A 26,519-nucleotide genomic window follows, 5' to 3' on the forward strand; every position below is an offset into this window, starting at 1 on the left:
TAGTGAACCAAAGCCAGCTGGTCTGATAGGGTTCCTCCTTTTGGAAGTTGGAGCAGGCAATGAGGATCGAGTTGTTAGATCACAGAATCTACAGGGCAGTCGGGGGGGGGGGGGTGGATCCCAACGCACACACAACCACATGCAAAATAAGATTTATGAAATCATAGTCTTCCCTGCTATATAGATGTACCCTATTTTCAAATGATGGTCTCTCCTAGTACATCATTCAGATAATTCCCCAAGCCACAACTTTTTTCATGGATTTTTTTCACAGCAGCTCCTTCGTGATCTCATGATTGTTAACGTACCATTTCAGTATTTCCTTTTCTTTCATTATTCCCGCTCAATGCCTTGCTGCTATTGTTTTCCCTTACCTATGAGTTGTACTCTCCTCTCTTAAAACGTGGGGAAGCAATTAGCACAGTAATGAGTGGCCTGGAGTCTGGAACCAGACTCACCTCCACCGCTGTGTGACCTTGGGTAGGTTAACTTCTCTGGGTCTCAGTGCCACCATCTGTAAAAGGGTGACAATAGCAAGGCCGACTCAGAGAGCTCTTGCAAGAATTTCATGTATTAATACAGACAAAGACAGAACATGGCAGAGCACAGAGTAAGTCACCTGTTGAAACAACCATTAGTGATCCAACCTCTCCTTCTGAGAAGAGACAGCCACTGTGACTGACCTCTGCTTCTCAGCACTTAGGCACCCAACCTAGACAGTGTCCTTCCACAGCCCCGACTTGGTCATGCCATACTCACCCTGCCTCTTTCCGACCACTGCAGTTAATGATGTAAGTATGTAAACTTCCTTTCTTTTTTAACATTTCCAAAATGTACTATTTAACTTAAAGGATTGCAGAAGATACTAAATCTACTGTAGATTTTACTTAATCACAAATGGTCAACCCTAAAACATCAATTATGACACAAGGCTGTATTACAGTGATAGCTCTGGGACCCACAATAAAGTCCCGTTAGCAGAAGGTTTCCACATTCCGGTTGCTCCAAAATGTTGTCAGGAGTTTAAGAGCCTAGAGAAACATGTTTGTTAGAAGAAGGAACAAAATCATAAAAGTAAATAGATTGTGTTGGAAGACCTCCTCAATGAATAAAGTACATACACTTTGGTGTATCTGTTTAAGGACATTGATTCTGGCTGACCTGGGATGTTGGCTTCAGCTACGTTCCAGATAATTGCTGCTACCCCAGAAGAGGCATCTCAGAACACTATGTAGTGTTCTCATGGTATTTCATGTGTGTACAACCTCTTCCCCTCCTGATTCTGAACATAGTGCAGAGACTATGTTTTTAATTCCACTCATTCATCCACTGATTCTTTCAACAAAAAAATGACCAAACACCAAGATGCCAGGCATTATGCAGGATGCTGGAAATAATGACAAACATGCACATGGGACTTTATAGTTGTCAAAGCACTTTCAGGTAAATTATTTCATTTGTTCTTCTAAATAGCTCTAACAGACAAGTGATCCTATTCCCGTTTTACAGACAAAAAAGGGGGGGAGGGGAAAATAATGCACAAGAAAGAGTAAAGGGAAAAGAAAGTATTAACTAAACAAGAGTCTTTTTTTTATTTTATTTTTAAATAATCTCCATATCCAACATGGGACTCGAACTCAAAAGTCTGAGATCAAGAGTCGCACGCTCCACTGAGCCAGCCAGCTCCCCTAAACCAAAAGTCTTGAGCATTCTATCCATGTTGTTGTTTACAGAAGGGCAACACCCCGAGGAGCATGGACCTTGCTCCCTGAACTGACTTGGTGCTTTGCCCAGCTCAGCACTGCATGTAAAGAGTCATTTAATAAGCACTTTGGAGGAAGATCATTTTGATGCTGGTGAGTCTTCAGGTCATCTCTGGGGAAGGGGGAAAGGCTGGTAATGAATTCCAGGAGCCAGAATGAAGGAGAAGATTGACAACACTGTTCCAGTTACTGGGGGATGGCGTGGTGGGATAACAGGCAAGACTTGAAGGAAGGTAATGAGGTTGAGGTTAACTTCAATCTGGGGGAGAAGACAGCCCGACAAAGAGAACATGGCCCCAATGAAGACATCAGCGCACAGGGAGCAGAGACTTTGGGATCCAAGGGCCGTTTCCAGGATGTTACAAACTGGCCTCGAGAAAAAGGAAACACTCTTTTCTGCACTTTCACCAACAATTTCCAGCCAGCAAAGTGGTTCCAGATTTCTGGCAGCCTTTTAAATTAGCTTCAGGCCCAAATTCAAAGCAGAAACTGCCCCAGATTCCTGTTTCTCAACATTTCCCTTTTCTGTTGCACGAGGCAGCTGCAGATACTCCCTGCTGACAATCTCGTGGGTGCTCAGAGACTTGAGGCTGCACAGACTGATTCATCTGTGGATGACAGGCTGTGCTGCGTGCTCACTGAGGCGAGGTATGGTGTGGTGAGCACCAACAACGTCACAGACAGCAGATGTGGCCAAGGCTGGTTTCCAGCAGCATGCTTGTGATAATCTCCTTGTGTGTCCACGGTGAAAGAGTTTATACCTGAGTGGGAAGTAAGATCAGATTGGAAGGGCAGGGTCAGATCACAAGAAGCCTAAAGAGGGAGGAGTTTAAGTCAGAAGATATTAAAGTCTGGTGGAACGGTAGGTGTCCAAATCCACGGAATGCATGCATGCAGAAATGATCTTAAGTGAGCATACTGATATCCTCGCAGAATTATTCTGAAATTAGAGAAGGGTAGGAGTCTACTCTTTTCCTGAAGACAGTGACTTTTGACTCCCTGAACGGATCTGATGACTTGGAAATAGAAGAGGAGAAGCTGAAAGATAGCAGTGCTTGGTGCGGGATGGGCGCACCCTACAACAGCAGAATAGCCGAGAAATGATGAGTGAGAGAGGGAAGAAGTCTATGGCCAGACTCTCCTGCCACCCAAGCAGGGCCCCAGGAAAAGCAAGGAGAGAGAACGGAAAGCCTGGGGGAGCAGGTTCAGTCACACACGCTGCGCCCTGCACTGGCACTCCATAGAAGGTAATCAGTACTGATCATGGAGTCTTACGTGCTCTGCTCCCTGTGGCTTCCTAACCCTAAAACCCTATTTTGTGTCCCTTTTTTAAGATTTTATTTATTTATTTGACAGAGAGAGAGAGAGTACAGCAGGGGCAGAAGCAGAGGTAGAGGGAGAACCAGGCTCCCCACTGAGCAGGGAGCCCCATGTGGGGCTCGACCCCAGGACTCTGAGATCATGACCTAAACCAAAGGCAGATGCTTAACAGACTGAGCCACCTGGGTGCCCAAGGGTATCTTGTGTATCTTGACAGTGTCAGAGACATAGAATGTGTAGCAATCTGCACAGTGAGGAGTAAATTGGATGGTTTCTGAATCTTGAGCTGGGAAGTCTTCCAGAGGAAGAGTGTGCCAGTTCACAGAGAATGCTTCCAAACAGCCCTCAGCAGAGATCCTGTTGGAATGCTTCAGGGATGGAACAACTGTGGGCATCTTCTAGTCCTCCCCTATCCCTCCTCCTGCGCTCTCTGTACACAAACCATGGGCCCACACGCATCCCACCCTCATACCAATCCTAAGGCAACTGCCACTTTGTGTACTGACCCAATCTTTCATATTTGGAACATATAACAAAAGAAAACCTATTGGGCCAAGGTCATCATCTTCATGAACAAGAAATCTGCCATGAGTACTTCAGGAGTTCGTCCCTGAGGGACGTGGGGAGTCAGAGCAGCCAAACAGCAAGGCTTATCTTCAGGAGTCCTCTCACAGTGAGATATTCAAGCTGGGCCTTTCCACGAAAACCCTACACTTTTGTATATTCTTCATGCTACCTGATCGAACCATCATTTAACTCTGGCTAAGCCTGCGGCTTCTGTGGAGCGCACACTTAGCTGTATCAGTTGGGTTGTAATTCCTTTGGCCAATATAAAGGAAGGAGTTTCCAGTAGAGACTCTTAGATCTATTTACTGAGTTTAAACTCCAAACCCATTACTCTGTCCAAGTTTTATTGACTTGAGTACCTAGGTGGACATCCCAGAGTCATCGACCTCACAAGCCCACACTTTGTTAATGTGAGTTCTGAGAGCTGAGTGGAATGGAGGAGGGAAGGAGCAGTAAAGGCAGCCTGAATCCAGGCTCTTCTGACTTTGCCTTTTGGAGGACAATAATCACCCTACCTCCCGGCAATTCACAAACCAGACTCACGACGCCAAAAACTCCCAAGAGGAGGGGGGTGGTCCTCTGACCTCTACATGAAGAATTAAAATCCACACCTTGCCCAATGGCTATGTCCTTTAACTGGGGTTATGTACACTTGATATCAAATATCTTGCCTCTCAAGGTGAGAGAACTGTTCAAAAACCTGTTGGAAGGTAGAGATTTTTCCATGAGAGGCTCTTTTGGAATCTGCCCTCTTCCACATTCAGCAGGAACTATCTCAACTCACTCCCGACAAACCAACAGTAACAGCAGTGCTCCTGCTATTCTGGAGGCAATCATTCAACATCATCGGGGGTAATGGTTCATCACTGGAGACTTTGGTAGAGTCAACTGCTGGCACATTAATGGCCAAGTACATATGCACGGCAGGATTAGAGGTTCAAAGCTTCTTAGGTCTTGGTGGCCCATTGAAAGCTAGATGGAACAGGGTGTCTGAAAACCCCTGCCTAAAATGTTCAGGATTTACTGATAATATCAGAATGTGTAGTAGAATTCAACATATATCTTTTGTATATTTGTATTTATTTAATGCCTACTATGCACAATATTTGGCACTGTGGGAAGTAAAAATCAAGACACAGTCCCTGCTGTGTAATCAGGGTGTAAGGTTTAACACACTCAGACTGAAATGAGCCTTGTTTAAGCTCCATTCTGGAGGGAATGTAGCTTTTTGAGTTTTCCTGCTCTGGCCATAGAAGAGATTTGATTTATTAAGTGGGGTCTACTCCCTCCAGACAACCCTCAAAAGTGACCCCCAAGAGGGCCCTTTAATCAAGGATTTTAGGAACATACCAAAAGTGTTTGCTGAGAAAAGACTGACCAATACACTGGAATGGGAACTAGATGCACACGGCCACACAGTTCACTTAGAAATCACTAAATAGGCAACCCCAGATGAGGACATGCCTTGGGACCTGAGACACCATTCCACCTCTTTCTCATTCAAGAACTAGTGAAAACCAGTGTGTTGATTTGTGATCTGGCATGATCAGATTTCTCTCCTTCTAGTGTCACCCTGTCCAGACGACGCCTCCTCTGAGGGCTGGTACCTGATTTGGCTTCTTGCCAGGCCAAGTTGCTGCTGCTTCTGTCCCACACACTGCACCAGGCTGGCTGCCAGCTGGGTCTTCCCCTGTGCCTTGGGGACTGGCTTCTCACACACACACACACACACACACACACACACACACACACACTGCCCTGAGAGCCGTCCTGGGTGTGTCCTCTAGGGCCACCAGTGCTCTGCACCATTGTGCCCTTTAGTAAAATGGGGGAAGAGAAGAGTGTGTTGGAAAGGGCCATTTCTGGTGTTGGGGGACTGAGATAAAAATGGGTCCTACCTTGAGCAGAAGTGAGACTCCTGACACTACCCGTGTTACTATTAACTGTCCAGTGGCTTGTTTTCCACCTTGATCTTGACACCAGCTATCATGTAGGTCATGTAGGGGTAGGGGAGTGAAAGGCATGACATCAAAAATCTCAGTGAAGGGGCACAGAAAAGCTGCTATTTGGATTTCTCCTTGCTCCAGCCCCTCTCAGTTCTCCTCATCACTGGTTAATAGGAAAACAATCTAAATCCTATACATGTGTCTCCACACTATTGTTTTTTGTCTTAAATATGAAAATATATTCAGAACTGTCCATACTTGTATTTGGTGTTCATCAATATAAAAGTTGCCTCTTCACCACTGCCTTCCTCGCATGGTTTTTGATCTTGGACCTCCATGGCCTGCAGCGCCCCTCTTCACAGCGCCCATCGTAACTGCCCACCTGCTACAAGACTGTGAGCTCTGAGCAGATGGGCCTTATGTCTGACACGGTCATAGGTTATTCCTGTGCCCAGCACATGGCCCCACAAATTCAGAGAGCTCAGTAATTATTTACTGATTCACTAATGCAAAAATAAATCATTAGCTTTCAGGCTAGTCGCAGAGTAAGGGGAATCAGCCCACCTACCCCCAACCTTTACTCAATATCATCCCATTCTCACATTCTAAAATCCCAGTGGGGAACCACCAAAACGGTCAAAAATTCAATAGAACAGTCGATAACACATAAAATCCATTAAAATTATGAAACGTCTGGTCCAGTCCTATGTTTTTTCCCATGAAGGCAGAAAATGAGAGCAGATACCCCAAGCACTGTGTGATGGCAATAAATGCAAGTACCGGAGTCAAGTATCTGGTGGCCCACCATGTTCATTCTACTCCGTCCATGCATAGGGCATAGCCCATTGTGGTGCCAACAGCATAGAACAGGGTTCAAGTCCCAGCTCTGCCACTTACTCACTGGTGGATGATCGTTATGATGTCCTTCCAAGATTTCTGTGTTGGAGTCCTAATTCCCTTATACTTCAGAATGGGACCTTATTCGGAAAAAAGGCTGTTGGCAGATGCAATTAGTTAAGTTACAGTAAGGTCCCACTAGTGTAGGGTGGGCTCATTACCTAGGGCTCATTACCTAGTCCGTTCTGGAACGGACCCTTCCACAGTGCGTTGAGAGTGAGCATGGCCCTGATGATATCTTGCACTCAGATTTCTGGTCTCCGGAACTAGGAGACAATACGTTTCTGTTAGGTGAACCGCCAGTTTCTAGTACTTTGTCATAGTAGCCCTGGAAAACTTAATACAGTGACCTTCACAAATCAATTATTGTGCCTCGCTTCCATTTTTTTCTTTTAATGAGGTTAGTCATGGTCCCTATCTCGTGGAGTTGTGATGAGGATTAAATTAGTTGATATTTGGAGGGGTGCTTGGAGGTGATACCTGGCACAGAAGACCAACGAGGTTCTTCTAATGGTCAAAACTCTCGCCTTTTCCATGCAGCAGTGACAGGAGTAATTGTCAAAAATTCTGGCATAGCGAGTCCTAATTTGCAACTCATTGCTGGGTTGTGACATTTCATACTTTCACTTCTGCGTATAGCATGGATACATAAAAGGTTTCATACTTTCACTTCTGTGTATAGCATGGATACATAAAAGGATTCGAGAGTTCACTAAGAGAGGGATGGGTGCTGGGGTGCTCTTGTATCCACTAGAGACTTAACTGAGCCCCTTCCCCCATGCAAGGCACAGAGCTAAGGATCTCACATGGCCACATGTGACCTTGCAGGGAAGAATGTTTTATATCATTTTGTTGTTTCTAATACTGAGCCATTAAAGCAAAATGATCCTAGATTTTCATCAGTTTCTGCTGGATATTTCTAGCTTTCTCATGAGTGATGAAACCCTAGAAGTTCAGAAGAGTAGGAGAACTTTAAGAGAAATAAAGCATCTGTGAATGAAGACAGAAACAGCAAATGCAAGAGAGACTGGGGCCAAAGAAAATTCAGGAATTATCACTCTCTTCACTTTAAACAAAGGACCCTTTGCTTACCAAAAGTCTTCTGAGCTGTAGGTCATTGGAGGACATCCATTAAAGCCTGTGTGCATTCCACAGTTTCTTCGAGAAAGGACTGTGAATTTCTCTATTGTCCTGGCCAAAATGACCACCAGGTAATTCATTCAATCAGTCATTCCACAGGTATTTATTGAGCACTTACTATGGATCAGGTGCAGTTTTAGGCATGGGGATAATGCAAAGGATAAAACTGAAAAAAAAAAAATCCATTTCTTTGTGGAACTCCTATTCTGGTGAGGGAAAAAGACAATTGACCAAATAGACAAGAGTATGTCAGAGAGTTATAAATGTTAAAGAGGAAATGAAAACAGGGGTGTGGGGGGTAGAGGATTTACACTGGGGGAACAACTTTACACAGGATGAGCAGGGAGGCCTCACTGAGAATGTGACATCTGAAAGAGCTGACAGAGGTGAAGGAGTGAGCTATCTAGCTGGGAGAAGAACATTCCAGGCAGAAGGAACAGCACGTGCAAAGGCCCAAGGCAGGAATATTACAGATCAGAAAGAAATCAGAATGGGTGGAATGATATGAGAGGAGCAGAGGAAAATGGGATGAAGAAGAAGCTGTGACAGGGGCCCGGAAGTCACAGGAACATTGACTTCCGCTTTCAGTGCAGAAAGGGAGCCACTGGAAGGATCTCTGGCTGCTGCTCGGTTTTCTTGACTGTGTCAGGGGCAAGGGGAGGGCACAGGGAGACAAGGTAGTGGCTTTTGCAATGATTCTAATAGGAGATGATGACTCAGGATGCCAGTGACAGTGATGGTGACTCTGGATAGATTTGGAAGATCAAGCAAGCAGGACTCGTAGGTGGGATGTGGACTATGAAATAAAGAGAGAAGTTATGGATGATTCCAGGGTTTCTGGCCTGAGAAACTAGAAGTACACTTCTCAGACAAGGAGAGCTATGAGGAGATCAGCTTTGTGGGGAATTCCAGGAGTGTGATCCTGAGGTACAGGTTTCCAGACATCCCTTAGATACAGTGTTAGTTTCTATGGTGGCCGTAACAAACTGCCAGAAATTAAGCGACTTAAAAGAATTAAAACGTACTTTCTCATAGTTCAAGAGGCCAGAGTCAGTTTTACTTGGACAAGATCAAGGTGTCAGTAGAGCTATGTCATCTCCAGGGCCTTTAGGTGAGAACCCGTTCCCTTCCTCTCCCAGCTCCTGGAGGCTGCTGGCATTCCTCCGTTTGTGGCTGCATCACTTTCATCTCTGCCTCCGTGGTCACATTGCCATGTCCTCTTCTGCGTGTCAAATCTCCCTGTGCATCCGTCTTGTAAGGTTACATGTGATTGCATGTAGGGCCCACCCAATTCACCAGGATCATCTTCCTATCTCAATATCATCTCCCCATCCTTAACATAATCACATCTACAAAGTCCTCTTTACCACTGAAGATAACAGAACAGGCAGCAGGGAATAACGAGGACATGGATACATTCTGGAGGGCCATCATCCAGCCTATCACAGATATCCTGGGGAGATACTGTACAAGCAATTCCTGATACAATCTCGACCTCAGGGAAGAAGCACACTCTGAAGGTAGGAGTCAATGAGTCATCAGCATCCTGGGGTTATTATTGTCATGAGACTGGACCACCCAGAGAGGGTGATGTCACATAACATTGATGTCAAAAACCTGGGCCTGTGCTCAAAAGGCTGGGATATTGGGAGAGATTAGCAAAGGAAACTGAGGAGCAGCTGGAGAGGCCAGAGGACAATTGAGAGGCTTCTGAGAAGCAGGCAAAGAACATTTCTGAAACAGCAGAGAATTCAAATGCACCGATGGGTCCAGTAAAAAGAGATCTTAGAGCACTGGGCTTGGCAGCATGGACATCACCATTGGTCTCAATAAGAACAGTCTGATGTAGAGACTGGGGCCAAATCGGATGCGAGAGGTCCTACAGAAGAATGGGAAGAAGGAATTGGAGATAGCCTGCACTGACAACTTTACAGGGTGCTTTGTCCTAAAAGGCAGTCCTGAAAAGAATCCTCCCTCCTACCCCTACACCCCAAAAATCTCTTTACATGCCCCGACTTTAAGAACAGCAGAGAGATTGGCCACCGGAAGTGTCCTACCTGGGATTCTAGAATCCATAGAGGATGGATGTGAAAGATTCTACCTGACTGTTTTGTCCAAGAGAGTCCTGTACTTGTTATTGCTAAGGCTGACTGCATTCAGAAAGCACCCCATAGAAGGCATGGCCCTGAATTTGAAACCCTGGATCACCGTGGACAGATGGTCCACACTCTCCCCCAACACAAGCAGGGATGCCTTAATCCTTAGAGATGGGCTATGCAGCCCCTCCTGAACACGGAAAGATCTATCAATCACAAGGTTTCTAAGTTGGTAGGAACAACGCACTGCTATCCACACACTGTGCAGATATGGAGCTAATTAACCTTGAACTAGGCAAGTTTCTAAGTCTCTCAGAGAAATTTATTTATGCCTCTTAAAACTGAGGGCAATAGCTGCAGCCTGATTTTAATTCTAGGTTGGAGAAAGTGGGAGGCATTGCTGTAATGCTAATGAAACGAGGCCTAAGTAAATTAGCACCAGCCTGCAAGAAGTTAGTTAGTTAAAGAAAATCATAAGGTTCTCTTGTGAGTCTCTGGAAGATACTGTAATATACTTACCTTTTTATAACTGTGGCACTTAAGAGGACACACGACCAGGATCCAACAAGACTGGAGGGAGAATACTATCTGTTGTTCACTGAGTGCTCCTCTGGGACAGATGCTCCTCCCGGATGAGATACTCCTCTGGGACAGATGCTCCTCCCGGATGAGATACTCCTCTGGGATGGATGCTCCTCCCGGATGAGATACTCCTCTGGGATGGATGCTCCTCCCGGACGAGATGTTCCTAAGGGATGAGATGCTCCTCTGGGACAGATGCTCCTCCGGGATGAGACGTTCCTCCTGGATGAGATGCTCTGTGTTTTATTATTTAATCCTCACCGAAGGTCTGTGCACTGGTTACTGCTGTTGGACTCATTTTACAGTTGGGAAAAATGAGACTCATCTTCATGCCATGCTCACGGGAATAGCAGATAAATGTAGAAGCATGACAGTTGGAGCCTATTCTGTGGAGGTAACGTGACTGGAGGGCACCAAGGAAGATGGGGCCAAGACCTTGAACAGAAGTCTGGTGTCCAGAAAACCAACCTGCCTCATTGCCGGGCATCTGAAAATGCTTTGGCAATAGCCAGTATCCTTTGCCATTGTCCATTAGAAAAAGAGAATGCAATGTTTCCTTTGTGAATTGAGACAGACCTACAAATGGCATAAAAGGTGAGGGGTAGGGGATGGCTCCCTATAAATACAGAGATACTCATTTCTAGACAGAGCGGTCCACTGAGTTTATTGAGAGGCTGGGGTTTGGTTATCTGTTAGCCAGAATATGCATGCTAAAGAGGGAAAGAACAAAAGGCAGCTTCAATTTTTAGACAGCCCAATTTCCCAGGAGGGTTTTTTAAAATTAGTACAGAAGTTATTTTAACAGGGTGAAATTTAACACAACAACAGTACCAAATACCCCCAAAGAATAGATGGCACGTGCAAGGCTGAGATTTGGTGCATGAGGACAAGAGACATTGGCTCCCAGAACTTTCCTGGGGTACCCAATGCCAGAACTAAGCAAAGCTATAAAACAAAAGTGATTCTCAATGGTTCTGTTGTCTGACATCTTCTTCATGCACGAGCTCCCAGACAATCTCAGGTGTTTGCCACCTTCAAGTACTCCCACCTGCCCAGGCTCTCCCCTGTGGAGAGCCCCTATTCCTGCCCCTTCTCGCTCTCATCAGAATTTGTGTTCTGGACTCATTTACTTTCGGTGTCCTCACAGATGACCACCAAAATGATTTTACTAGAACGGAGGGCTGGATTTTCAGGGAGGAGAAGGACCCTTTCAAGACACTACCAACTCAACTCCCTTAATGTGGCTTTGGATCCTTCTCTGAAATTAGCCAAGCTTTCCCCAGGCTGGGAACCTGAGAGGTGTGAGCACACCAACATTCATGGGGAGGACCCACTTGCAATCACTAAGTGTATGTGCCTCAGTACCACACAGAACCAGGTGAATACCTTGTTTCTGCTACTAGTTCACCAACGGACATCAGATAATGAGTTTCTTCCTCTGCAAGACCACAGTAGTAAGAGTATGTACCCCTCGGGGCTTTGTGTAGATTAGATGTGAAAATTCCTATGAAACCCTTACTTAGCACAATCCTTGGTTCCTAATAGACATTTAAAAGATGTTAGCCACCGTACTAACCCTCTCTAATAACAGCTCCCCCTAATGTGTAGTTTACCCAGTGCCAAGCACTGTTCTGGATTCTTGATGTAAGTCAATGCAGAATTTTCACAATGGCCCTATGGCGTATGTTGTCCCTGTTTCAAAGAGGAGCAAATGAAGGCACAGAGAGGAATGATTTGCCAAAGTACCACCATGTGTCCATGGCAGAGCTATAGCTTGAACCCTGGTAGCCCGAACACTCTGTCTACACTCTTGACCACAACCACCCAACTCTATGGCACCTGATGGGGGCTCTAGAAGGCACAGCCCATCTGACATCCAAGAAATGTGTGTTCGTGCAACAAAGAAAAGGCTGTCTGTGAGCCCTGTCCCCCGAAGGAGAAAAGATAACAAGCACTCCCAGCGCCGAAAGGGGGTTCCCATCAGGAACATACTCCACACCCTGAGCCGGGAGTGAGTCGTTCTGAAATCTACAACATTTCTCTGTGGTGAAATTTAAGGGGAGGATGTTCTTCATCAAGAATGAACATAAGTCACCATGAAGTAAGGGACAAAAGATAGTCTCTAAAAAGTACAAAAGGAAGACAGGAGGGGCAGGAGGAAGAAAGGAAACAAAGGGGCTAAGGAAAAGCAATCCTATTTGTGGGGTCGTCACTCACATACAGCACAGGTGCCGGGAGCATTTATAGGGACAGCCTGTCCAATAACACACACAAGGCACAATACTCTACAGACTTGTTTGATGTGGAAATGCGTTCTTGAATGAGAGTCACAAAGGGAATTCTTGTTGTTTGACATTCCTTCCAGTTTATTAGGCCACAATGCCCGGTATGAATTGTCGTGTGTGCCACCAGGCTGTGGGGAGCACGCCGGCCACGCCTTCACGTGTTGTCGCTATTCATGCCCGACCCTGGTCTCTCCGGTTTGGCAGCAGCTCGGCTTGTATTTCATTCACTCCGTTTATATTTGGGGAAGGGAAGAAGGAAGGGAAAGTAACCGAACCCGCTTTGTGGAGTTTTGCCTAAAAATTTCATTTCAACCAGAGTAAAGGAAAATGTCCAACTTGTGATTCTTTTAAAAAAGCATCTGGCCTTTTAGTAAAATTGCTTCAAAGGTGCATCCAAAGAGAAGCTCTGCACTCAGGGATTTATCAAGGTAAAGTCTGGGCGCCTCTGCATTTAGCCTGCAGTGCCAAGGGCATGGGCTGTTAACGGCTGCCCCTCTGGATGGTTTCCAGCCGGGACAAATAAAACCAAACCAAGGGTCCGCAGAGTGAGCGAAAGGTCTCTGAGATGCTTGTCACTCCAGCTTCCATCCATGAGTTTGCCTGTTGCCATGGGGATAGAAGCCCTTTGATGAGGGTCGGGAGAATATTATTTTCAGAAGCTGGCTACTTGCTGTCAAGCTTTTTTTTTATTTTTTTATTTTTTGTGCAAACAGTGCCTTCAATTCCTACCAACAAACTACAAAAACCCATAACCACTTAAAAGTAGAAAAGAATTAGTGAATTATATTTCAGCTCCTTCTCCTTGCAATTGTTCCTTTTGGAGAAATTATAAACCATGAAGCAAGAGAATGGACAGTGAGTTCTCATCAGTTGTGAGATGCAAGCTAACCATCCACTCTCCATCATCGCCGTCATGTAATCGAGAAACCCTTCATCGTGCTGAACTGAGGCTGTGTTTGATCCATAAAATGCCTTCACTGCTTCTAGATCCCCACTGCCTGCTGATCTTAGAGCTGATAAGTGCTCCCTGCCCCCTGGAGATCCAACAGACCCAGCACAAGGCCAAGCTGCTGCCTTCCCAGCCTCTTCTGGGAGATGATTTCCTAAACGAGTTCTTTGACCACACAGATAAATTTTCATTTAAATTCAGGCACATACACCCACAGGCTGATCCACAAAGACACACCATGAATTGAATGATAAATAATACATGCAGACAAAGACAACATCAGCTCTTATTTGCAGATGAAAGAACACTAGAAATTATTTCTGATGGAAATATAAAAGATTAAATTCAAGCGGGGAGTGGAGGAGGAAGTATTTTTTTAAAGCTCCGTAAGAAACAACCTCATTGTTTCACTTTCAAAAGGCACTTTCAGTCTTGAGTTGGGAATTCAGTGGGCACTTGGTAACCCAGGCCCCAGCGGGAGATGCTTGTCCACTACTGAGAGATCCCAAGGGAGCAGAAAGGGAAGTGAAATCTTAGAGAGGACACCTGCTGTGGGCAACTTGGCATCCACCTCCCTTCTTCTGGTAATTTTCTAGCAGAAAACTATCCCCTTTCCATTCCCATTCTATAGGGCCAAAGGGGATTGTAGTTGGGAGCAGAGTTAGGAAAATGAACCAAGTCATCTCAGTGAGACCCTACCACCCATTTTGGCTCTGTTTTCACCAAAGTTTCCAGCCAGTGGGATGTAAGCCTGGGGCTGCTGGGACTTGTTAGGTCAGGAAAGCCTGCCTGAGAGCACAGAGGAAAACAGCTGAGCTACAGATTCCTAGTTAAGTATTGTGAGTGCCTGGATTCAGCCATTCCTGAAGCTAAGTCTGCCCTTGATGTTTCAGTTACAGAAGCCCAGGAATTCATGTTTGTGCTTATGTCAGTTTCAGCTGGGTTTCCCCTCACTCTGCCAAGCAGTGAGATGGACTGGTGGGTCCCATTCAAATATGTGTAATATACACGAATTTACACAGATACATGAGTATATATGTATATCTGTCTATCTAACTACCAACATGAAGGCAATCCTCTTGTGAGTATTAGTAAGAAGCTTTATCCTACTAATAGGTTAAACCTCCATAAGAAAATCCGGGTTTATCAATTGATAAGTTAGGGAGTAGAGGGGAATGTGGGAGGCTCAGTCGGTATGCAGCAGACTTGGGTTCAGGTCCTAATCTTAGGGTCCTGGGATCAAACCCCACTCCAGGCTCCATGATGATCAGCAGGGAGTCTGCTTGTCGCTCTATCCCTCCTCCAACCCATGTGTTTTCTCTCTCTCTCCCTCTCTACACTAAATAATAAAAATTTTTTAAAACTAAGGAGCACTTGTTTTGTTAAGGATTACATGGGACATCTATAAAGAATTACAGGGCAAACAAGGCTCTCACTTGAGATTAGGGGAAACAACTCTCAGAAGAAGGGGATCATGGCCTAGGAGGCTACCTCAAAAGATGTTTAATACAATATGGAAAATACAACTTAAAACAGGAAAATTAAAACAAAAGACATCAAAACATTATGAGAATATGCAATGCTGGAAACAGGTGAACAAGAAAGCCAAGAAGAAAACACCATGACTAGCTTGAACCATTAAAAACTTGCTGTAGGAATATTCCAGCAGAGTAGAGGTGAAGGTTTCCGATGTTCCAGTCTGTGGAGAGGAGCTGGTGCAGACTGCTCTTCTTCTCATGTGGATGGTCCAGAAACCACGCTCAGAGAATGAGCTGCCTTCCTTTTCCTGTCCACAGAGAGAACCTCTAATCAAGCTTTCTTTGACTCCTTCTCCAATAGCCAACACACCTAATCCCTTTCATTTTATCTTCAATATACATATTTGAAGTTCATCTTCAGTTTGATTCTCTAGTTCATTCTCACACTTTGGTCCTAGACACCATCAGCCCTCATGTACTGTGAGTGTCTCCTAAGTGTCCTGCTTCCCTGCTTTCATCTGTGTCCTCCTATAATCTCTTCTGTAGACCACAGAGGAAGCCTTTTAAAATACAGCTCAACCCATGTCATTCCTCAGTTCAAAACCTCTCTATCTCCCCTAACAAGAGCCAAAATTTGAATTTGGTCAGAATAAAGAAGATGAAATGACTATGACACATTTCAACCAGATAAGAAAATGAAGGCAAAGAGTAACATTTTGTCTCTTACTGAAAAGCAAGTGCAAAAGCCAGCAGAGAATATAAGTACATCAATATTCAAAGTTCCATGAAGGCAAAAGTAATCCACTCACTTTAAAAACAAAAGTGAGTAGGGGCACCTGGGTGGCTCAGTGGGTTGATCCTCTGCCTTTGGCTCTGGTCATGATCACAGGGTCCTGGGATAGAACCCCACATCGGGCTCTCTGCTCAGCAGGGAGCCTGCTCCTACCTCTCTCTCTCTGCCTGCCTCTCTGCCTACTTGTGATCTCTGTCTGTCAAACAAATGAATAAAATCTTTAAAAAATAAAATAAAATAAAAGATAAAAGTAAGTAGACTCCAACCAAGCATTATGGGGAAAAAGTAAGACTCAAACTGTCTGCATTCACAACCCAGCTCCACCATATAAACAAGCTGTGAGATGCTGGGCAAATTACTTCACTTCCCTGGGTCTCGATTTTCTCATCTGTGAAATGGGGATGTTAACAGTATCTACTTTATCAGGTTGTTATGAAAACAAAGTAACACATGTAATGTCCTTAGAACCTTGCCTAACATGTTGTAGGACTCCAATAAATGTTCATTATTAATGTTTATTATTACTTATGTTAAAGAAAATTTTCAGATAATTTAGTTATGAAGAGATGTGAAAATACTGCTAACATCATGTTTGCAAGGAGGAAAGGCCTATAGTAGACCATGTCAGAAATGTTTTACAGGAAAAGAGAATAATGAAAATATCACTGTTAGACACAAAGTAAAAAGAATGCCTGATTAAATTCCCTGAACTCCTTTCTGACAATCGGCTGAGAGTCAACTGTGTGGGTAGGTAACTGATTTCCTAGACCAAATCTTCATTCCATTAAATTTCAGCAGAAAATTGCATAAGCACTCCCCCCCGCCAGAAGGAAGCTATAGATTTTTATCACATAAAAAACTTTTGCCCCAGATCAGATTTGGGACACATTTTCTATTATAGAAGAGAAGTACGTTGACACACTGTGTACTCTCTCACCATTTCCTTGGAAGTATTCTGTAAGGGAAGAATGATGATGAGTCATATTATCATTCTACAGTCATGAGCGTGAGGTCTCCCTCCCAAAGTTGACCACATTTACATGCTTAGGTCATATGACATGACAACAGAAGAGTGTACGAGGGAATGCCGTTCATAACAACAATCGAATGATATCATGGAAACCTGTAAGCGTTGAGTCAAGCACACTTATAATCAAATCCTGGTTTTTAACCTCTCTTTGTTTCCCTTTACTTATCTGAAAATAAGGATGACGAAATCTATTGTGTGAATAAGGTAAGACAAAATATGTTAAGTACCCAATATGCTGGTACGTAATGTAAACTGAAGATAATATTGGTTTTTCCTTTTTCCTACTCCCCACTCCTCCCTGTCTTGTCCAAAACACAACCCAGTAAGTCTCTAAGCTAGTTGCCGCACCCCCATTTCCTACATGTGTTAGGAATTCTCAGGAGGGGAACAAATTGATCAATAATTAACCTGTCCCATACACTACAAACGGCCATACTTAACCTCAAGCCCCATGTCAGGGGCATTATCTCCTAATGGTCCCAAGTCCAGTCTTCAGAGCTCCAGGACAACATGAGATTCCTAATGTGGCCAAGAGAGCAGCTCTCCCCTGGGCCACTTGGGACCATCCTTTGTAACCTGTGCTTCTGTTCAGAGTCGGAATGATTCCACCAGCTCCTGACATGTGTCCTCCCAACCCAACCAGAGAACTCACTGGCTCCTTAGGTTGGGTGGGGACAGAGTGTCCTCTGTCTATCTTACCTTCTTTTCCCATGCATTAGACTCGAGGCAAATATGCTAGTAATGTGTGTTTGGGGAAGAAGATGAAAGGGTGTAGTTTATTGGAAGTACTTCTCCACTATTCTGAGTTACAGAATAACCCTTTATTGAATACTATGAATCTGAATTATGTCTAAGGAGGAAAGAGAATATAGAGTCAGTCCCTGTTACCATTCACAGCCAGTTGAAAACAGGAGGCTGATCCTTAAGGCTGAAGTAGTCATGTCTCATCTCCCCAATGGCCCCCACGTCCTTGCTCATAATGGAATCTCAATAATTACCAAAAGTATGAATAAATTAGTGAAAATTTCCCCTCACCCAACTGAGTACATACTCTAAAAGATGTGATTTGGGAGGGGGCATTAAAATACAAGCTAATATCTATTTAATGAAACAAATGCTTCCTTTCATAAAATAGATAAGGCTAGGGGATTAAAACACCATTGGTACATTTATTTTGCAGTTTGGAATTCTATTATATGAATTTTCAAAAGATGTGACTCTTGTCAGGCCAAAACATTTACGATAAAGAATCAAGGCACTGAAAATAATGGCCTATTGTGTGAGAGAGGATAATAAAACATGTACATTGTCAAAATTAGAGATTGGGCTCAGATCAGCGAAATAAGACTCAATTTTTTAAAACAGCAAAGTGATTCCCATATGAAAAAATATGGAGCAAGTTGAGAATTGGGACTGTTGGTCTGGCTGAGCCTGAGTAATAAATAGTTTGCAGGTCCACAGAGGGTCCCACTGCAACAAGAGACCATGGCGTGTCGGGCTGGATGCAGGGATTCACTCCAAGGTCAAGTAGGCGTGTGTTTATAACTCTGGATTTGGCCTCCGTAAGAACAAACCCAGTGGGGATACGAACGATAATCTTCTTCAAGTTCCAAATTTCAAAATCAACGTAGACCAAAGAAGTTTCGGAGGAAAATGAGAACAAGAAATATTTTTTTAAAAATAAGCCTTGCAAGAAAACACAAATAAGAAGGACTATGTTTGGTATGTAAGGAAAGAGATTTAGGAAAGGCACGAATCTTTAAGGGTATAAAGTTAGGGTACAGAGAGGACAAAAATGATTTATTCTCTCCACACACAGTGGATAGTTGAAATAATAAAGGCATGGTGCCAGCATTGTTGCATGAGCACTGATAAATCTAGAAAACAGGCGATGAGGACAATTATTGGCATGGTCTGTTCCACCTTGGGCAAAGGCTGGCCTTTATTCAACCCATTACTCAAAAATTCTGCTTTTCCTCCACGAGCACAAACAAAACTCTCCTCACAGAAACCTCAGAAGGAGGAAAGAATTCCCTATTCTCTCACATAGAAGGTATCAAAATGAGAATATTGTGTTCTAGGACAAAAACAGTATGATGGGGGGGGTGGGGGGAGAGGCCATATGCTGTTACCACCAACACCAGTTCCCTGTAAATCCCGCATGTATGAATTGGTGAGTTCTCCGTGTGCTGGGGTAAGTGGAGATATCTGTCCTCTAGGAAATTTGTACAATTTTTTAAATATTTTTTAAGACTTTTTAAAAATTTATTTGACAGACAGAGATCACAAGTAGGCAGAGAGACAGGCAGAGAGAGAGAGAGAGGAGAAGCAGGCTCTCCGATGAGCAGAGAACCTGATGTGGGGCTCAATCCTAGGACCCTGGGACCATGACCTGAGCTAAAGGCAGAGGCTTTAACTCACTGAGTCACCCAGGCACCCCCTTTGTACACTTTTATTTGGGTTGTGACTCCCAAATATAGACCTACCACCTGTGTAAGTTATACTGAGAAGCAAAGAGGAGAATCTTTGCTCCTCCTTCCTGAATGCAGGGTGATATGGCTCTCTCCTGAACCTTTAACAGCTCCCATCCATCCCAGGGACAAAGCCATAGATACTCCACAAATGACCTGATGGCTTTTTTCCAGCTCAGACCAGCTCTCCTGCCCTCCTCCCCGACCCTGAGCATATCCATTCTAACCTGTATCTCCATTCATGTGCTATGGTGTCATTCCCCAAGACTCTTCCTTCCTCCTCAGATAAACTCCATGTGTAGCCTCTGCATGGCCCTTATTTCAGACACGGCCTCAGAACTTTCCTTTGGCTCTCTCTTGATTTCATGCTCTGCCTCCTGAGAGCCAGCCCCACCACTCCCCACACCAGCTCAGGCTCCTAAATGCCACACCTGGTCAAAGAAGTCCCAGAACTGCCAGTCCAAGAAGCATAAACTTGACCATGCTACCCAAGGCTGCTCTGAATATAAATGAATCCTAAGTATCTAAAAGGGTTATTTGGGATGAAATGTATAGACACTTGGCCAAGATCCAGAATCTCTCAAACAGCCACTCTATAAGATTGTGAAGGAAGCAGAGGGAGGTCCCTTCCCCTCAACCAGGAAAAAAATACTCCCTCTGTTCCCGTGAGGCCTGGATCAAAAATAACATACCTTCAGAGGTCAGAGAAGTGATAGGAATGGTTAAAGTGGTCCAAGCAGGGGAGTGGTGGGAAGTGTGGCCCACGGGAGAACATCCCCATCTGTCTTAGGGCTACCATAACCAAGTACCATGGATTCAGGGGGCTTAAACAACAGAAATGTATCTTCTCACAGTTCTGGACTCTAGAAGTACAAGGTCAAGAGGTTGGCCTGTTTGGTTTCTTCTGATGCTTCCCTCTTTGCCATGTGGATGGCCACCTTCTCACTATCCTCCCATCAACTTTCTTCTGTGTCTGTCTGTCTGATCTTCTCCTCTTTCTATAAGGATCTCAGTCATATTGGATTAGTATCCATCCTATGACCTCATTTAATTTGATTACCTCTTATTGACCCCTATCTACAAGAGTGATTCCCAGAAAAACACTCTGAATCAATCTGACCTAGCTCTGCCCCAAAGATAACCCTATAAACAGGCACAGAAAGGAAACTGGTACATTTCAGAAAAGATCTGTGACTTCTCTGGGCTTCCTTCAAACCTCAGGCAGAGAAGCTGCTTCTAGGTACAGTATAGTAATGGTAGTGGCAAAGCGATTGTAGATCAAGAGTCATAACTGACCCAAAATAGGCATAACTGTGGCAGATTCTATAAAGACCTGGTAGGTAAAATCCAACAGGCCCTAGCGCTGTGCAGCTGGGTCCAGGAGCTAAGGAAGAATGGTAGGCAGGTTTCCTCTGTCCAATGGGCAGGAGGAAAGTCAAGTGCAGAGAAGCAGAGGGGAAAGTGAATTTACGTGGACAAGGGCCATCATTGAATTCAGTGTGGGCAAGCAGGATGACACTCCTGGGTCAACTCTGATGGATAGTGGCTGTGGGGAGGATCAGTTTGTATAAACTCTGCAACCTCATCAGGACACTGAAGGGAAGAGTTCTGTGATTGATTAGCCCTGTCTGTTCTGGGCACAGAATGGTTGTGACTGTGCCATCCTGCTCCAGGAGGGGTGATCAGGCAGTACCAATCAAACACCCAGGCTCGGGGTTGGGAACCTGTCAACGGTGTTTCAGCTACAAGAGGCCAGAAGCTAGGTGAAAGTCTCAGGACAAGAAGTCAGAACAAAAACAAGGGATTTGCTTGTACCACCTGGAGAGCAAGCCAGAAACTTCAGAACCATGGAGGTCAAAGCAGAGATGTACATCTGAGGTGTTAATTTTTAAAAGCTTACTAATAGTCTGAAAGCCAGAAAAGTGGTAAGAATGAGTAGTGCACAAAAGCTCCAAGAAGCAGGGGGCACCCCACAGGCATGGAAGAGAAATGGACAAGAGCAGCGAAGATCCTGATACAGGAGCAGCCGGAGGACGACTGGTTTGCCAGAAGAACTGGGCAGCGGAGGGTCACCAAGGGATCAAGGTGTGCGCATCAGATGGAGAACCCAGCCACAGCTGGTGAAGAAAAGGCCAAACCACTTCTGGGGCCTGCCAAGGGCAGGCCAGGAACCTGGCCTGCAAGCTCATTTCTTCATTCTCAAGGACGGCTAGGGAACCACTGCGCTGTGTCGGGAGGAGGCAGGAAACAAAGCACGCCTGTGCCCTTGAAGAGCTCAGAATAAAGCAGGAAATGCACACAGGCAAAATCCCCACAAAGAATGTGCTAAGTGTGGTGATGAAGGTAAATGCAGCACACCGTAGGGACACAGAGGCAGATGAAGTCAATACCCATCTCTGAAAATGAGTGTGAGCTTGTTGAATGAAGGACCCAGGATGACAAATACTTAGCGAAAAGTACCTAACACATGCCATGCATCATTATAAATGCTTTACACATATTAACTCATGTCATCCTCTGGGGGGAGGTATTCTGTTGTTACCATTTCACAGATAAAGAAACTGAGGCTCAGAGAGTAATTAAGCTGTTCAAGGTCCACAGCTGGGAAGTGGCAGAGCTTCATGGTCTGTCACAAATCTTCATGGTCTGCCCTGACGGCCTGTGCATAGCTGCCTCTTAATGGACGGGAAGGTATGGGTAGAAAGGTCACTCTTGAAAGATACTTCAAGATCAAAATGGACCTTAGAGTCCATCTAGTCCAAGTGATACATGGGAGGGGGGATATTTGGGCTAATGTCCTCAACCATCTTTCATTTCCAGATTGTTCTGAATCCTCGGACTTCAGAAGCACCCGTTGCTCTCTATTAAGGATTTACATCCCTAGGACAAAATTAATGGGCACCCGGCAAGGATGCTACTCAATCTGAAATTAAAAGTAATCAAGGATGAATGGTCAGGATGCTGAGGGCTGTCATCCCAATCAAAAGCTACAATCCCTTGCCCTAGTTTCCAGACAATGAACAAGTTTTGTGAACATGGAACCTATTAAGCAGAGGCTGGATCCTGGGAGGAGGGACCCCAAAACATCACGGCAAGTGTATCCAGTAACAATTCCTCCTGTCCTTCCCCAAAGAGATTATGTGGCCATTTGCCATGGGTACACGAAGGAAAGGGAGACACCAAACATTTTGAGGTCTACTGACTATAAGAGCTGACTTGACATTGCTAACTGGAGACTCAAGCATCAATCCGGGCCTTCTTTGAGAATGAGGACACGTGGGTCCCAGGAATAAATGAAGGTAGCCTGGCTCGGGTCCAGCTTACACTGGGCTCACTGAATCCAAGGACCCATCAACTGTCATTTCCATAGCCCCCAAATGAAAAATTGGATGCACACAAACCCACATCGGTCTGGCAGAAAGTCAAGTGGGAGCTACACTCCTCTAAAACCCAGTTCAAAACAGTAAATCAAAAGCAAGATGGCTTTCTGGAGGAATGGCAGGAAAAAAAAAAAACACTTAAAGGGCATAGGGTTGGTGAACCCCATCTTACCTCCATTTAAGTCATCAGTCTGACCCCTGCAAAAAGCAGACAGATCCTGAAGGATGGCAGTTTAGATGGCTGCCATTCCATCAAGCCCCAATGCAGCTGCTCTACCAGATGTGGCATTTTTGCTAGAGCAGATGAACATAGCCTTGGGTATGTGGAATGAAGCCACTGATCTGGCAAATGTATTATTTTCCATCCCTATCAAAAGAGAGAATCAGAAGCTATAACACAGTATATTTACAGTCTGGTTTGAGGGCAATATTAACTCTCTTTCCTTCTGTCATAAAACAGTCCAAAATAAAAACCCGGACTGGTTAAACATCCCACAGAATATCACACTGGTCCATTATGCTAATGACATTATGCTAATTGGATTGGGTGAGCAGGAAATGGCGAGGACATTGTAAGCCTAACTAAGCCATGTGCACTCAGGAGGCTAGGAAGTAAACAGTATGCAGGTTGAGAAACACACTGCATCAGTTAAAAAAAAATTAGGTCTCCAGTGATCTGAGCAATGCCAGCCCCCCCATTCCAAAATAAAGGATAAATTATTGCATCTTGCACATCTCTCCATGAAGAATGAAGGCCAATGATGGCTGGTTCCAGTAAGAGGATCTTGAGACAGAGGACTACCTCCCACCAGGCATGGGGGTCAGGGCATTTAGGCAATAAGAGCATTTCTTGGAAGCCACTGATACTTAGAAATGGCTAGCAATAATTCAAATCTAAGCAGAAGTGACTACACACCACTTAATCCAAAGGCATTTCTAACTCACTTCCCCTTACCAGAATCCCAAAAGGCTATTCCAACACCACCCAACCCAAGAGGAAGTTAGAGCGTAGATGTTTTCAAAAGTCTGTCCAGGTGATTGCTAGGGCACCTCCAAGAGCCTTGGCAGGGGTCTGTACAAGTGAAGGGCCAAGAAGTTGACATGCCATTAGCTTCCAGGTAAATTCAACAATGGTTAGGAACCAAAACAATGAGCAACAAGTTCTGTTCACCTTCAATCAGGCCAAGGTGGAGCTGGATGCGGTTGCTTAAGTTCTGGTGCACTTTTCCAAAACTTCTTCTCTATTCCTGTGTCAGTAAATATTTTCACCCCTGTGATGATTACCAAGGGCTTTTTGTTTGTTTATCAAACTAGGTTCCATCAAACACTCTCATAATTAGGAACAGCTGGAGAAGTACAGGGGCTTGGAGGGGAGCCGACACTCCATCCTCATCCAGAAAGAGTCATGAAGACCAAGAGTTTGGCTCCTTAGCTGCTATGTCTGGATGGGAATTACAAATATCTGGACATTCTTGCCACGGTCTTAAATTCCAGTGCCAGAGACAAGGCACGAGAGCTCGGGACTCCAGCTTCCCCCATCTGCGCATCGATGATATTGACTAGTCGGTGACTGCTGGATGGATGGCACTACCGAACTGCAAAATCATATATTATTGCATTTCCTCTTTCATCTCATGGGGCAAGATGAATTTATGATATCGTAATTGTTTCCATGGCAGCAAATCATATTGTCCCAAACAGGGGATTTTATGACTTCATGGCTGGATTAAGAAAAGGGAGAAATCAGATTGAGAGTGAGAAATTTGCCCAAGCATAAATATCTTCAATGATAGCAAAGGGAATACAGCAAATTACAGATAGGCAAAATTGCCTTTGGTTTAAATGTTCTTTTTATAAGTTCATCCCAGTGCAGAAGCCCCTTCTCCAGGCGTAAAATTTGTATAATGATGCTCTTTCCTTGAATTCACAGAAGGCTAATGGTGAAGCTCATCTATTTTGGGAATGCTTCAGCAATGCTATTACTAATTGTTTTACAACAAATATCTGGATTTCTGCTGTAAGCAGTTTTGTTTGGCTTTTCTACTTGTTTGGGTTGCTTGTGTGTGTGTGTGTGTGTGTGTGTGTGTGTGTGTGTGTCTTCTTTTTATTTTTTACTCCCTCAAGATTTTATCTACAGAAATTCATTTGAAATAAACCTTTCCAGATAAAAATTGGCTTTATGTCATCTGAAAATCTGTCAAGAACTCTCCTCACTTGAGTCATCTGCTTTGCCTTCCATAGGTTCCCATTGGCTTCATTCTCATATTTCCAATCTTCCATTCGTTTCTGCCTATTACCTGAGAAGAAAGCAAAATTTCTTCCTAATTTTGAAGCTACTTAAATTTACCTCAGTTTCATTTAACCATATACAACAAACAAACAAAGACTTGGGATTTTAAAACTCTGGATCTCTCTCTCACGTGATCACTTTCCTTTCTCTCTCTCTCTCTCTCTCTCTCTCTCCCTCCTTCCCTAATTTCTCTTCCTTTCTCGCCCTCCTCCTTCCCTCTCTTCATAGCTCACCCCAACCCCACACTACGCCTCTTTCTGCATAGGCATATTTCCAGTACCTTCTAAGAACAGTGTCCCTCTCACCCTCTTTTAACGCTCACACACCCAGAATCTGCCGCTTCCTGCTAATTCACCAACTTCTTGCCAACCAGCCCACCCAGGAACACCACAGGGCTTCCATTCTCTGAATACCCTGGAGACTCACTGCTTCCCAATAATGTGTCCCCGTGATCCTTCTCCATTCTTATTCTGAAGATTCCACCTTGCTGAATCCTGTACAACGAATGACTCCTCAATATGATTCCATCAGCAAGTGTTCTGTGATGGTTAGTTTTATGTCAGGTTGGGGAGACTATAGTACCCAGTTATTTAATCAAACACTAATCTAGGCATTTCTCTGAAGGCATTAATAGATGTGTTTAACATCTGCAATGGATGACTTTAAGTAAAGGAGATGACTTTCAATATTGTGGATGGGCCTCATCCAATCAGTTGAAGGCCTTAAAGCTAATAAGTCGAAGCTAAAACAGGCTGCTTAAAGAAATATTGCCTCAAGATTGTAACATGACCTTCTTCTTCTTCTTCTTCTTCTTTTTTTTTTTTTTGGTAACATGAACTTCTGTCTGAGTTTCTAGGCTGAGGCCTGCCCTATAGTTTCAGAACTTTCCATAACCTCACATTCACCAATCCTTAAAATAAGTCTGTGTGTGTGTGTGTGTGTGTGTGTGTGTGTGTGTGTGTGTGTTAACACTTCTTGTAAGAACCCTGACTGACAAATGTACATAAAGAATGTGTTTAGTGACATGCTGAGAAATATACTCTAAGAAATACAAAGGACCCAAAAGGCGTGGTCCATTTCTCCCAAGAGCTTATAGCTCATGGGAGAACCAGGACTAACAGTGCCTAAAACATTGACAAAATTTTAAATAATAATAATAATAATAATAATAATAATAATAATGGGATTTAAATATTCTGTGTAGATGCCCAGGAGTTCAGCAGAAAGAAGCATCAGTTGGGACTCGGGGAATCAGGGAACATTTCATGGAAGAAGGGAGCATTGGGCTGGCCCAGGGAGGACTGAAGGACTGGCACAGGCATGGGAGAGAGCAGAAGGAACTCAGGCAAGAAAAGCCAAGTAGAAGGCCCAGAGGCAGGCATCTGTGCAGTCTGCTTACAGAACAAGGAGGAGACCAGTCTGAGCAGAGCAGGATGCGTTTAGAGAACCTGGAAAGCAAGGTTGGAGAGGACAACTGGGACAGAATTGGGGGAGACCTCATTAAGGTCTTGTTTAGGCCTTGATATTATAGA

The 26,519-nt window shown here is 44.4% G+C and overlaps 1 long non-coding RNA gene across 1 annotated transcript in view; it reads right to left on the reverse strand.

Annotated features, from left to right (window-relative positions):
• Nucleotides 1-1,590: 1,590 nt before the first annotated feature.
• Nucleotides 1,591-26,519, reverse strand: part of LOC131833492 (uncharacterized) — a 30,974-nt gene continuing 6,045 nt past the window's right edge. Inside the window, exons 2-4 of the long non-coding RNA XR_009354491.1 lie at nucleotides 22,870-23,064; nucleotides 10,249-15,331; nucleotides 1,591-2,524 (exon numbers count right to left, since the gene is read on the reverse strand). This is a non-coding gene — a long non-coding RNA (uncharacterized LOC131833492). The remainder of the gene's footprint in view (nucleotides 2,525-10,248; nucleotides 15,332-22,869; nucleotides 23,065-26,519) is intronic.

The sequence above is a fragment of the Mustela lutreola genome, chromosome 6 (genome assembly GCF_030435805.1).
Source record: "Mustela lutreola isolate mMusLut2 chromosome 6, mMusLut2.pri, whole genome shotgun sequence".
Lineage (NCBI taxonomy): Eukaryota > Metazoa > Chordata > Mammalia > Carnivora > Mustelidae > Mustela > Mustela lutreola.